Consider the following 14,091-nt stretch of genomic DNA (forward strand, 5'->3'; position numbering starts at 1 on the left):
ATCACCAGCACGCAGGGCCCAGGACCCAGCTAACACCTGGAAAAACTGTCATTGTATAGATGAGGAAACTAAAAGTCCCTGCGAGGAAGAGTGGCATGTCCCCAAGGGACATGACACGTCACTGACTGGCAGAGCCAGACATATAACCCAGGTCTCCTAGTTCGGTTTTGCCATCATGTTTCCCCTTTGCCTCCTGGCCTCCACAGGAAGGAGCCATCTTCGTGATTCAAAGATTCAGAATGGGAGTGTCCTGAGGGCAGGATTCCGGGACCCCCCCCCCCGGGAAGAGCACCTGTAGGCTGTCATATCCTCTGCCCACCAGCTAGAAAGGCTGACCCCACTCAAGACTGAAATTCATGGAGAACCCAACTTCAGTTCCAGCAAGCCGTGAGCTCATGGGGGCAATCCCTCCCTCCGCTGCGTGCATGAAATCCATTGTCCAGGGCACAGAGGCTGTGGTCCTCTCTCCATCCCCTGTCCCTGAGACATGCTGTCCGAAAATCAGCTGGCATTTACCAAGCATGCTGTCTCACTCCATCATGCACCTCCAGACCATGAGCTTCTTGAGGGCAGGGAAACTCATCTTACATTTGGATCACAGAATATATTATCCAAAAGGGCCTTTCAGAGTCATCTGGTTCCATCAGATATAGATACATATGAACCTGAGCAATGGGGTCCAGAAAGAGGAAATTAACTCTCCCGGGTCACTGTGTGCACTGTGTGAATGCCCAGCAGCCCAGGGATCTGAGCCCTGCTCCCCGAGCCACACAGATCTCTCCCCGCCACTTCACTGGACTCCGGCTCTGACAAGCAGCTTCCTTGGATCTCCTTCCAGCCTGAGAGCAGAGCCGATCTCTGGGAAGGTTTGTTCGTTGATAGGAGGGGACAGGTCAAGATTCAAACCACAAATCTGATTGGGTCATTCCCCTGCTTAAAAGGCTTTTGTGGTTTCCTATTACTCTTCAGATGAAGTTCATCCTTCTTGATGTGACCCGTCCTCAAAGCCCCAGGTCCTGGCTTTCTCTCCAGCCACAGACCCCTGGTACCCTGAGCTGCTGTCCGGGCTGAGCCCACCTCAGCTCCTCTCACACACTCAGGGCTATTCCCACCTCTTTGCCTGGATGACTCCCACAGGTCCTTCAGCTGTGTGCCCATCTTCCTCCATCACGAAGCCTTCCCAGTGCTCCCCCAGCTCCCCATCCAACCCCTAGGCACCCTGGACCTTGGGAATTCCATTTGGCTCACTGTATTTGCTCACCACATTTGCATACCCCACCCCCGGCCCACATGGTAAACGCTCCAGGGACTGGGACGGTCTCTGTCTCCAGCTTCATTGTATTTCCACATGCAAGCTCTGTCCTCAACACACAGAAGACCTTCAACAATGTTTGGGTTTTGATTGGCAACTGGGGGCCACTCCCCTTCACTGGACCTGCTCCTGGGCTCAGTGGAACCGTGGGAGGCTCATGAGCCTGGACCCTTAGAGCAGTGGCAGCCAAGTCAGGGACAGCGGTGCGGCAGGAGCAGCTCACAGCGGGAGGGCCGTCCGAGACAGCTGCTATTCCAGTCTCCATATCAGTCCAGGATGCATGTGGCAGGGGAAGTCTTCATCTGCTTCTGATCCCCGGCTGCTACTTCCTGAGCTTCCTTAGGGCTTGGGGACCGACGGGCAGACGGGTGGGCAGTGGGGCTGCCACGCGCTCCCACCCCCAGCATGTATCCTGCCACTGCCTCTTCTGGCAGGATGTTATTGCAGAATCCTGGGCTGTTTTTGTCAGGAGATGGGCTTTCCTGAGCTCATTAAAGGGCTTCAGTCCCTTCTCCAGGACCAACCCCCCTTTTCCTGTGTCCCAAATCAGCACTGAGAGAAAGGTTCTTGGAGCAACTCCACATGCAGTATGACAGCGCCCCTCCCCCGGCTCTGCTTCTCTGCTTGGCTGGCTGAACACTGTGATCAGAGATGGTGGTGGCTCCCATCAGAAAGCCTTTGTGCACCAGGCAGTGCTTAGCACTGACGGCCATGGTCTAATTCAACCCTCACAATAATCATGTAAGACAGACGTTAAAATTACCCTCGGTTTTATAGTACAGTGAGCTGGGGCTCAGAGAGGTTAAATGACATGCCCAAGATCACACAGCAAGAAGGAAACAGTCCAGGAATTCAAATCCAGGGCGACCAGACTCCAGCACTCATCCACTTGAGCCGTCCCCTTGCCACCACCCAGGCCACAAGCTCGTTTCCATTCTACGTGAAGAACTGCAGAGAATGAAGGGGGACAGGTCTTCCCAGGAGTCAAGCATCTCCCTCGAGGGAACCTAGAGGTCACAGGATCTTCCCTCATCCCTGGGAAAGAACTAGAACTAATGTGGGATAATGAGATACCTCCCTTCTTGTTAACCAAATCTCAGTGTTTCCACTTGCCCTTGGAGGAAAAATGCTGCTCTTCATTCATGAACGAGGCAAGAGGATGAGGAAGATCAAGAACGGGAAACAATAACATGTGTAACTTGTCTTCGGTGATGTCATGTTGGAAGAGGAGAGATGTGGCAGCCAAGAGACCACGGCATCATCTGTGTCTCACCGGCTCTACTACTAACTCGGTGCTGGGGTACCACACCTCCCAGGGGCCTCATTTTCCTGATCCGGGAATTGGGATCACTACCCCCGCCACACAGAGTGTATCATAAGAATCCAGTGATTTTGTGTGCGTGAAAGTAGCCTATAAAGTGAAACACAAAACTCTGTTTCCATTACTTGGATGTTTTTTTCTTTCTTCTTTCCATCTGGTGACAACCCAGAGTAAGAGCTTTGGGGCCTGAGACTGGGTTCAAATCTCAGTTCTGCTAGTTACTAGTTATGTGACCACAGAGGGGTGTTTCAACGACTCTAAGCCCCTGTTTCTCTGTATGAAGAAAAGAGAACAGTAATGTCTGCCTCAACATTTGGGGGAAAGGATGAAACACGCTGACATCTAAGGACTGAGCACGGAGCCTGGAGTTCCTGCTCTCAGTAAACGGCAGCTGCTACCTTATTACCAATGATTGTTCTGGTTTCGATTACTGTCTTGATCACTCTGCTGAAGCTGCGTTGGCAGTCCTGCAGCACGGCGGACTGAGGGCGAGGGGGCAGCCTGGGTCCATCTGGCCAAAGCAAGGGGCCCTCCTGAGTCCCCACACCCAACGGCTAGAGCCATACAGCATGAAGGAACAGACCCATCACCTCCCTGCCGTAGAACAAACCAGACAGACAGGCAGAGACAGACAGACAGACAGGGAGACAGTGAGAGAAGCACAAAGGATCCTCTTAGAGGGGGAAGGGTAGAGCTCAGTGGTAGAACACATGCTTAGCATGTACGCGGTCCTGGGTTCAATCCCCAGGACCTCCGTCTAAAAAATTAAAGTAAAATTTTTAAATAAATAAACCTAATTACTTCCTCCCCCTCCCCATCAAAAAAGAAGAAGAAGAAGAAGAAAAGAAAGAAAAAGATCCTCTTGGAATAAAGACGTAATGAAAAGAATAGACCATGTGGAGTGCATCCTCTTTGTCACCAGAGCTTCATCTATGAGACACTAGTCTGACGGCTGCAGCCCCACCCGGAGTCCTTCACCCACATGATCTCATCTCGTCACCAGCTCGTGCCCAGCAGGCAGTACCGCTATGATTCCCAGCTCACAAAGAAAGAAATTGACTTTGCGAGGTTTAGGGATTTGTCCAAGGTCACTTAGCAGCAATCATTTAAACCCCAAAATGATTCCAGAGCCCACTTGCTTTAAGACTCAGACAGGGTCTGAAAGCCAGTGCCACCATTTACTGGCTGGGTGGCTTTTCCTGAAGTTCCATTTTCCTCACCTGTGACATGGGCAGAGAGGAAGGCCAACTTGCTGGGCTGCCGTAGCCTCAGGGCACTGTGGCCGAGGCCCCAACACGATGCCTGACCTAGCAGGTGCCTGCCGAGTGATTTTCTTCCTATTGCTAGTCTACATCAATTTTTTCCAAACCTGTTTGACCGCAGGATGACTTGACACACTGCCCAGCCCTGCTGAATCAGAATCCAGAAGGAAGCTTCCTAGGGCTCTGTATTTTTTTTCCTAAACCTCCACGTGATTCTTATCACTAGGTGTGTTTGGGAGCCGGTGGACCAGCACTGACTGCACATTAGAATCACTTGGAGAACTTTTGAAAAATTCCTTGGATCTCCTCCCAGCCTGAGAGCAGAGCCCGTCTCTGGGAAGGTTTGTTCATTGATGGGAGGGGACAGGTCAAGATTCAAACCGCAAATCTGATCAGGTCATTCCGATCAGACAGTATCCCCAGACCCTGACAATATCCAAGTCCCAGAGGGCCACGCACTGTGGGATTTCCCACCAAGACTCAGCCAACCCTCCCAGCGCTATTTTCTCTTCAGATTTTTAGCTCAGCTTGACGAACATTTGCTGTGTTTCCCCAGGACATGGAGTACTGCAGCTCAGATTTTGAAAAAATCTCAATGCCAAACCCCATTCTAGACTGATAGACTTTGAGTCTTGAGGGTAAGCCCCAACTAGCCATCGAGACTTTTCAAAAGCTCCCAGGTAATTGCAAGGAGCAGCCAGAGTGGAGAATCCTGGCTCGAAGCCAGTGTTGCCCAAAAGAACGTTCTGCAATGTCAGAAATGTCTTCTTTCTAGACTGTCCAATCTGATATGTCCTAGCCACGCATGCCCAGCAAGAACCTGAAATATGGCTAGTGTTGCTGAAGAACAGAAATATTAATTGTATTTAATTTTAAACCACATCAGTTTAAATTTGAATAGCCACATGTGCCTCGTGGCTGCTTTCTTGCATGTGCAGCTCCAGACCTGGGAGTGCAAGCTGCCCCGCAGGGGGACAGGCAGGGGCTGAGGAATGAGAACAAGAAGGGTCCTCCCCACTCCCTAGAAGGAGCGGGGGTCCCCTCTGAGACATTTCCTTGGAAATCAAAATGTTTTCATGGGATCCAAGACAATCACTGGTCCCCGGGGTCTGTTCCACTTGGTAGATTTCCCACCTGGCCCCTTCCTTGGCTCCACTGGAGAAGGAAAACAGCCATCTCCAGGCTTCCAAGGAGAGCCTTGAAGTTGCAGGAAAAGCCGGGGGTGGTGGGGGGCGGGCTGAGGAGGCTAGCTGCTATTTTAGAGATGTTTTCCTCTTTGCTATAAGCTTCATCCTCCAACGGTGTGGACAGGGCAAAGGCTGTGGCTGACATTGTGTGGCTGGACATTAAACAGCCTCTGAGGTCACCCGGCAGCTGGTGGGCACGTCCTGACAGCCGGTTCTTAATCAGACTCGCCCCTGCCCCTGGGAGGCTTGAGGTCCGGCGGGGAGGGGGCCAAGGGAGGCCAGCTGTTGGTGGTCACCAGGTGATTTTCCCATCCCCCCTCCACACTCCCTGCCCCTCGGGGTCACCCCACCCCATGCCCTGCGGTGACGGATGTTTGCAAGGTAAGTGGACACACAGATAGGCAGGCAACGCAGACCACAGGGCAACCACACAGGAAGTTCTGTGGGTTTCTTCTGCCCTGGTGTGAGCTCATTCTTGGATGACAAGCTGTGATTTCCAACCAAATGTTTTCTTACAGTCACCACACCTATTGGTTTTCTCTCCCCAGGGAACATTCAGCGAGTCTTGCAAGGGGTCATCTTACTCAGGCTCCATTAGGGCAGTGGGACCTCAAGACCTCAGTCCAGGGTCAGGGAGGGAATATGGAGCCGTGGAGGAAGTGCAGGGTCTGGGCGAGTCCGGTCACCCTTAAAACGGGGATATTAACATCCACTCCCCTGAGATGATTGAAGAAACAAAGCCAGGCGATGACTCGTAAACAAAAGTGACCAGCAGACAGCAGGTACCCAAGTACCCTTATCCTGAGCTTCCTAAACCCCTATTCCTTAGGATTTCTTAATCTTCCCTTCCCTAAATTTCCTTTTAATAATTGCAGTGCCCTAGGCTCCGACCTTGACCCCTGCAGATTTGTTACCCTAAGAAAATTCCCCGAATACCCTGACAATATCCAAGTACCAGAGGGCCGCGCACTGTGGGATTTCCCACCAGGACTCAGCCAACCCTCCCAGCGCTATTTTCTCTTCAGATTTTTAGCTCAGCTTGACAAACATTTGCTGTGTTTCCCCAGGACGTGGAGTACTGCAGAGACAGCCACAATATCAGTAAGACGTGCTCCCTGCACTCAGAGGACTCTGATCAGTGACCGTAGCACATCTTCCAAGCACTGTCTTGACTAATAGTTCTTAAGGTCTGCAAAACAACTCTATGAGGAGAAAAGGGGGGGAGAGGGGAAGAACATGAGAATGGTTATTATAATGCCCATTTTTCAGATGAGGAAATTGAGGTTCAGAGAGTTGAAAAGTCTTGCTCAATTTCGCAAATGCCGAGCCAAACCTCAAACTCAGATTGGTTTTTACTTCAAATGATACTTTGCACGCAAGGCACTCATGACAAGAACCGAAATATTGATTTGTATTATTCTTATCCAAATTCCATGCCTTTCCAGCAGGAGGGAAAGAGCTGTGTTTTTAAAACAAACAGGCTGTGATTAAACACAGACACGGGTGTCCAGAGAAACCAGCTATTAATATGCACTTGCAAGCCAAGGAGCTGTACACGTGTTTGAAGACCTTGGTAATGAACGTGGGCTGTGGACACTTCATAGAGAAGGCAGGACTTGAGCTGAGCATGGAAGACTCATATGGAGAAAGGGAAAAATGAAGGCTTTCCAGGCAAAGAGTGCTGTCAGAGCCAAGGCTCCAGGTAGTGAGCAAGCACGAACATTTTATCACACATTTTATCAATTCGCACATTTCAGCTCCGGGGTCAAGTACTGGAGATGCAGAAGGAAATAGGACAAGGTTGCTGCCCTGGAGGAATTTACAGCAGCAAGGCCGACACTCGCTCTGTGGGACTGTTGGAGAGGAAGTCAAGGTAAGTAAACTGCTCTGGTGGAGTTAGATAGTAGAAGAGCTTTGAATGGCAGTCCAGGGAATTCAGGGTTTATCTCACAGGCAAAGGGGTGGGAGAGGGCAACTGGTCCAGTCCCTGTGCCAGTCTCTAAATCTGCTCAGGCCGCAGGACACAGCCACAGGCCCTTCCAGCTTCCTCCCCCAGGCCCTGAGGCTCTGTTAGCCCCTAATCAATATGGAAAGCCTTAAGTTAAAGACAATAAATCGTCCAGAGTGGCACCCCCGTGTTCCCTCCCCTGGTCTTCACCCCTCCGCTTTGTCCAGAGAGGAAGCCTCCCACCCCAAGAGCGGCCAGGCTCTCCCCTCCCCCACCTCTCCTCCCTGCAACCCCCCTCTTCAAATGGGCTTTATGGTTTCCATGGAAACCAGAGATGCCAAGCAGCCAGGGGTCCCTCAGAAAAATACTGTTTTGTGCCGCCATTTGGGATGGAGGAGACAGCGTGAAAGTGACAAAACAGCTCACAAACGCCCTCCCCGCCTGCGGCCATGCAGTCGCTCTGGTTTGAGAGGAAGGAGGAAGTGCACTTTCTGGTTTCAACTTCAAAGGGGCTTTGCTGGGTTCAGTCCAACCCCAGCCTGGCAGCCCTAAAGGAACACACACACACACACACACATGCGCACACAGACACGCACACAAAACACTTAACTACTTACACAGGCACGCACTCACCAGCCCCACCTTCCAGAAGAGGTGGGCTCCGTCCACTAAGAAAACAAACCTCCCGGTAAGCTGACCCTGCACTTAGAATTGTCCCTTCTCAGCAAGTAGAAACCCTGTGGTGACCTCCCGGAGCTGCCACGCCCTATGGATGCCCCAGCCCCCAGCACCTTGTCCCGCAAGCCCCCTGGCCTTAGGATTCATAGATTAGAAACTTGCTGCCTTTTTAAAGGCCTGGTGACAGGAGAGTTACAGATGCTGCAGGCTGGAAGGCCAACATCCCAGCAGGCTCTCCCACGGGACGCCCGCAGAAGCCATCAATCCTGCTCAAAAAGACAAAGGACCGTGGGCAGGTGATAAGAGAGAACAGGAGAGAAACGCTTCATTTCCCACTTTGCTGGGTCCCCACTTGGAGATCCAGACCCCTGGGAGGGCACTCAGGTTGGGGAGGGGTCCCCAGGTAGTAGCAGCATGTCAGAAAGCAGCCAGGTAAATGAGAGCCCGCCAGCCGCACCTACAGAACACATTGCAACGTCCCAGATTGTTCTCATCAGCCACTACAAGGCAGTCACGAATTCAGTAGGTAGTTTGCTGGTTTCAGATTGAGTTTTTGGTAAATGAGGTGATCTAAGGGTTAAGCTCTCGCTCAACACATTCTGCCTGGGAGGCCAAACAGTTCTGAGCCCAGCGGGGTTGGTGGTGGGTCCACTTTACGTTGGGGCCGCCCACCGTCCTCGCTGCCGAGCTCACTCCTCACCTCTAGCTGACGTTAGTTCTCTGCCCTTCGGAGGAAAAACACACGAGAGAGCCCACCTTTCCCTCTGCCTAGGTCGCAGTCCAGCCTGAGGAGTGGAATGCGGATCTAGTCGTCTCTCCATCTAAATTATGTGTCCAACACCTCGAGGGAAACTTCAGCAATATGGCGCCTAGAGGAGGGTTCTAAGTCTTCCAGGTGCCTAACCTGACTCTTCCATTTACACTGTTGTTCTGGGAAAGTCAGCTTAACTCTAAGCTTAATCTGTAAAGTGGTCATAATAATACAGCACCCTCCCCCAAGATGGTTGCAATGATGGTGAGATAACTGGTGATAAAAAGCCTGGCCCAAGTGTGTTCAGTGCACATTACTTCTCTTCAGCGTGCTGGATAAATGTGACATGACATTAACCATGATCTCTCTTGCCATCTTTTGCATCTCAAGGAGGCAGCAGATCTTAACATACGCACATTAAAGCCTCGTCTCTCTCCACCGGCCCCTCCTTACCGACGCGCTGAATTTTGAATTCATCCATTTTAAGTGTCTAATATGTAGTCTCTGCATCAAGACCCCAGCAGAGATATAAAATGAGGGGGGAAAAATCATCATCACTGACATGAAAATCATTTACTGAGCAATTGCACCTCTAGGTACCAAGCCTTGCGCAAGATAAGAGGATGAGGAAAACGCAGTCCCGGCCAAGGGTTTCCATGGCAGCGGTAGCGCCTTGCAGCGGAGAAAGCCTCCGCCCCGGGTCCCCTCCACTCAGGGTTACATCCCAACTCTGCCTTGCTGGCTGTTGTCTCATGTTTGGCAGTTTATTTCGTCCTTCTGAGCTCAGTCTTCTCATCTGGAGGATGGGGCTGATCACAACAGCACCGGCACCTCCCAGGGTTCAGTGAAGTAAAGCTCATGAAATGCTCTGGCCCAGGAAACGTCTAGCTTAGGAAGTGCTCAGCGAACTTTAGCTGCTGCGGTTGCTGCTGCTATTATTATTATGATCATGATCATTATCATTATCAATCCATCCAGTTCTAGGATAATTATATCACAAATAGCACAGGAGATGAGGTGACGGGTGGTGCAAAGAGTCCAGTTGGCCCTGGGACCCTGCTTCCCCTTTGAAGTAGGCCTTTGTTACATAAAGCAACGTGGAGAGATGTGACCCTAGGCTCCTTTCTCGATCAATGACTTCAAGAGGTAGTCAAGAACTGAAGTTCACGGTGGGAGGGTGTAGCTCCGTGGCAGAGCGCTTGCTTAGCATGCACGAGGTCCCGGGTTCAATTCCCCAGCACTGCCATCAAAACAAATAAATAAGCAAACAAAGAAACCTAATTACCTTCCCCTAAAAATAAACCAAAAAAAAGAACTAAAGGTCACAAACAAGCAAGAAAGCAACAACACAAAGCACGAAGCAGCCTCTGAAGCCTACCAGCGCCATTGGGGTCCTCCCACTCACCTTGATTCTCTGACAGCCAATTCCCGCCCCCCCCCCCGCCCCAGAAAGCTCTATTTTTCCCATTGCTCCTCCCTTTGCCGCCACCCCCCACCTCCCGGCCTCCTTCCTCCTCCCGGGGAAGCAGAAGTTCCTGAGGACCAGAGAGAGGGTCAGAGGTCTCCACCAGCCTGGCCAGGAGCCGCAGGGCTGCTTCCTGCCGGGAGACTTCTGTGATCTGCTATCCACCCCAGGGAAACCCAAATAAAGTCACCTCCCCAACATGAGAGCATTTTGCCCTTTAAGGAAAGGCTGTGTTTGGAGCCCTGAACGTATTGACGGCTTTCTGAAGATTTTCTCCAACCTTTTACGGATACAGTTAAGCATCAAAGGGGCCCACCCAGGCCGTCTGCTACTGCTTTCACAGGCAGACCTGGTCTGCATCCTGAGTACGTTACCGAGTCACTGAACATCGCTTCTCATGATCTCCCTCTTCTTTCTTCCCTCCTCCCACCTCCCTATCCCAGCCAAGTCTTCTCTGCCGTGGCCAAGTAGACTGACAGTCTAATCCCATCCATCTTTTCAAAGCTGAGAATGAGGGTAATTATTCAAAATGACCATCGAAAGTGGCTTAATACATTTCCACCCCAGGAAAGAAAAGCTTAAAAAAGAGACACCTGTGTGCCCAGAATTTTACAGACGTCTTGTTCTATTCTCACAGCAGCCTGCAAGTAGGTACAATAACCAGCCCCACTTGATGGACAACTGGCCAACCGGCCAGCTGAAGCTCAGGGGCAATCTATAACTCGCTCAAGGCCCCAGTCGCCGGTGAGGACAGAGCTGGTACTCAGACTCTGTTCTGGATGAACTGTGTGCGGGGCACCACACCACAGCCGACTGAGAGGCAAAGGGTTTCCGGCATCGCCGAGAGACTGAAGGAATCCACAGGGAGACACCGACGTCTGAGGAATCGATCACACCCGGCAGGTTGCTCTCGAAACTCCCTTCCCTTGGGACCAGTTCTGGGTCTGTCCATGACTGAGGTGGCAGGCAGGACACCTCACTCCAGGACATCTTTGATGACCACAGCTAACCACATTTCTGCTTCCCCAGCCAGAAAGGGCAATGCACCAGAATTCCCAGAGATTTGGGGAACAGAAGGCAAGAGACGTTGAGATACCGGTAAATGTCTGCCACTCCATTAGATAAATAAGTAGGTAGAGATGGTAGAGTGTGGTTATAAATACAGAGAGAGAAACATATACAGACAGCGTTGCATGTCAATTAGAAACCACGCAATGGGCTCAGGAGCCGGGCAGGGCGAAACCAGCAGAGATTTTGCAATGAGGCGAACCCGGCTTTGAATCCTGCAGGGCCAGCTGCAGGTCACATGACCTTGAGCAAATTGCCTCACATTCCTGAGCCTCAGTTTTCTCTTCTGCAAAATAGAGATGATAGTATCTGGCTTTACAGGGTTACTAAAAGGATCTGGGATTATTTAGGTCAAATACCTAACACTGTACTGAGTGTGGTAGATGTTCAACAAACGGTGTTACTCCACATAGTCTTGTATGAAGTAGTAATGGTGTCAAGAAGCTCCCTGAGACCACCAACCATACAGATCCCCAGGCTGAACACAGGCCAGGAAACAGCGCCCCTCTTCCATCCTTATCTCTCAGAGCAGAGACGTGAAGAACTCCAAAGCCCAGGGCAATTCTAAATAAAAGAGAAATATTTTCACCAGCCAAAGAGCAGCTGCTCTGGTCTTTGGGGAACAATCCTCTGCCTTAAAGCCCTTCATTGACCACCCACACTTTCAAGAGTATGTTCAGACCCCTGCACGACCACAGAGCCCTTCACTCCCCCCTCCAGCCGCGCCTCCAGCCAGGCCCCTCTCCCCACTCTCACATCTCCAACCAGACGTTCAGTCCACCAGTCCCCAAATGCAGTATTCCAGGCCTCTGAGCATCTGTTTCCTGAAGCCTTTTCCTCACCCTCCATCTGCAGGACCCCCTGTCATCATTAGGAGCTCAGCCCGAATCCACTGGGCAGAATTAACCAACACCTTCTCTGGGGTCCTTCTCTGAAAGAAGAGAAAGAGGGTGTTGGGGTGTTGGAAGAAACCACGCTGGCTGTGCCCACTGAGCTACTCCCCCTGCTTTTTCCTCGTCACACTTCCAAATAACTGTATGATCTAAGTCTTATTATCTCCACTTTGCAGATGAAAGAAAAAAAAAACTCATTCCCAAGGCCCAGGACATAAGCCCAGGTTTGGAAGACCCCAAGGTCCTTTTCCTCTGCTCCCAGTACCCCACTGACACACAGTTAAGTGTAGGCTGTCTGTCTCCGACACTAGCATGCATTTCCCGTAAACAATCCATGTCTTACTCGTCTCCTGGGCCCCTCAGCCCAGGCGTAAGCCCCAGTACCCGGCACCTAGTAAGCCCTCAATCATTGCCCGTCCTACAGACTGCGAGTTTGAGATTTGCAGATGCTGACCAGCATATATAGAATAGATAAGCAAGTTAATACTGTAAAGCACAGGGAAATATATACAAGATCTTGTAGTAGCTCAGGGTGAAAAAGAATATGCAAACGAATATATGCATATTCACGTATGACTGAGAAATTGTGCTGTGCACTTGATATTGACACAAGATTGTAAACTGACTATAACTCAATAAAATTTTAAAAAATAAAATAAATAAATGCCTATCCTAGGAATACTTCTCCACACGCACGGGGAGCTGCTGCGTATCTTTCTGTTTATTACAGACACGAGGGCGAAGGGACCCCCAATCACTGAGGAGAAGCAGTCCCAGGTGGGATGGCCCAGCTTTCTCCACTGACACAGGTTTGCTGGCAGGAGGATTTGACCTTAACAACTACTCACGTGCAGGGGCTTGAAAAAACAACTTCCCGTTCCTCCGTTAACTACATTCACTTTAAAGGGAACTCGAAATTTTGGGTACGGAAAGTCTAGGTGTGCGGCGATCTCCAAGCCGGTGATTACACTCTGTGAAGACAGGCCATCGGATCGGGAAGGACAGTGGTCCTGTCACCACGGTACACCTCGGGGCGGCTTTCCCAAATTCTAGGCAGAAGGGCCCAAGAAGCCTGCAGCCTAGGAGGCAACCGTGGCCCTGTCCACGGCGCTCACCACTTTTTAGAAAAAAGTCCTTATGTTTGGGGACCTTCCCACCATCTGAACAGCACCTCCCAAGTCAGAAGCTGGAATCCCCTTTCCCTGGGCCCCCTCTGCAGCCAGTGGCAGCACGGGACCTGGGCTCTGCCAGTCGTGCACTTGGGAGAATTCGCTCAGGAAGACGACAGGCTGAGGACCCAGGAGCTGGGCAGAACCTGATTTCCAGCTGAAGTGGGGGAGTGACAGAAAATCATCCCGAATCAGAATGAGCCGTGGTGGGAGTGCCAGGACCAGGCAGAACCTCACGGTACAAGCAGTGGGGTCCCTCCTGGAACCGGGTAGTCCGACCATGGCTCCTTCCCGAAGCCTGGTTCCCAGAGATCCTCTGAGCTACCTAACGTTCTTTATTAAATTCATTTCCTGCAAAAATAGGTGAGGGGCGTTCTGTTGTTTGCATCGAAGATGCCAGAAGGATGCAAACCTCACACACACCAGCCCTGACGAACAAAACCTGTTCAGACTGAACTTCAGCCGAGTCCCTCACCTCACTGGGGAGCTCGTGGGCCCGGAACACGCTGAGTGCAAAAGAAATACGTGTTGAGATAAAATGCAGAAAGACCCAACGGCAGAGAAGGGAAAGGACGGGCCCCACCCCGTGTATTAAATAAGATTCTGCAGTGCAGTGGGCTGACTTGCTGACTCAGAAGCTGGCTCTGAAGAGCCTTTCTCCGAAGGAGTTTCCAGAAATGTCTGGAGCAATGGCAGCACACTAGAAAGAAGGCTGCCGCCTCCCACAGAAGCAACTTTGAGAGACAACATGTTTTTGAATTTGCAATTCTGGAGCATTTGCTCAAACATCACTTGCATTATTGAGATATTTCCCTTCCATGGGCCTCAGTTTCCCTGTCAGTAATATCAGAGGGTTGATCCTTGCCCCACACTGCCCCTTTCAGGACATGTCTCCTGCAAAAAGCTGGTTCTTTGGCTGCCTAGGCCATTGAAGCAGGGCTACGGGGCAGGGCTGGACAGGTCCTGCAAGAAACGTGTGTCCTGCCAAGGATGCCCACCTGAGGGGTGAGGAAAGCCCAGACTGCACACCCTAAGCT

General features: G+C 51.2%; 1 long non-coding RNA gene across 1 annotated transcript; it reads right to left on the reverse strand.

Moving 5' to 3' along the window:
- Positions 1-6,416: 6,416 nt before the first annotated feature.
- LOC140699058 (uncharacterized) lies at positions 6,417-7,194 on the reverse strand. Its single transcript, XR_012077080.1, has 2 exons — positions 7,034-7,194; positions 6,417-6,935 (listed from the first exon to the last, which is right to left on the reverse strand). It is a non-coding gene; the product is annotated as an uncharacterized lncRNA (long non-coding RNA).
- Positions 7,195-14,091: the final 6,897 nt, after the last annotated feature.

The sequence above is a fragment of the Vicugna pacos genome, chromosome 10 (assembly GCF_048564905.1).
Source record: "Vicugna pacos chromosome 10, VicPac4, whole genome shotgun sequence".
NCBI lineage: Eukaryota > Metazoa > Chordata > Mammalia > Artiodactyla > Camelidae > Vicugna > Vicugna pacos.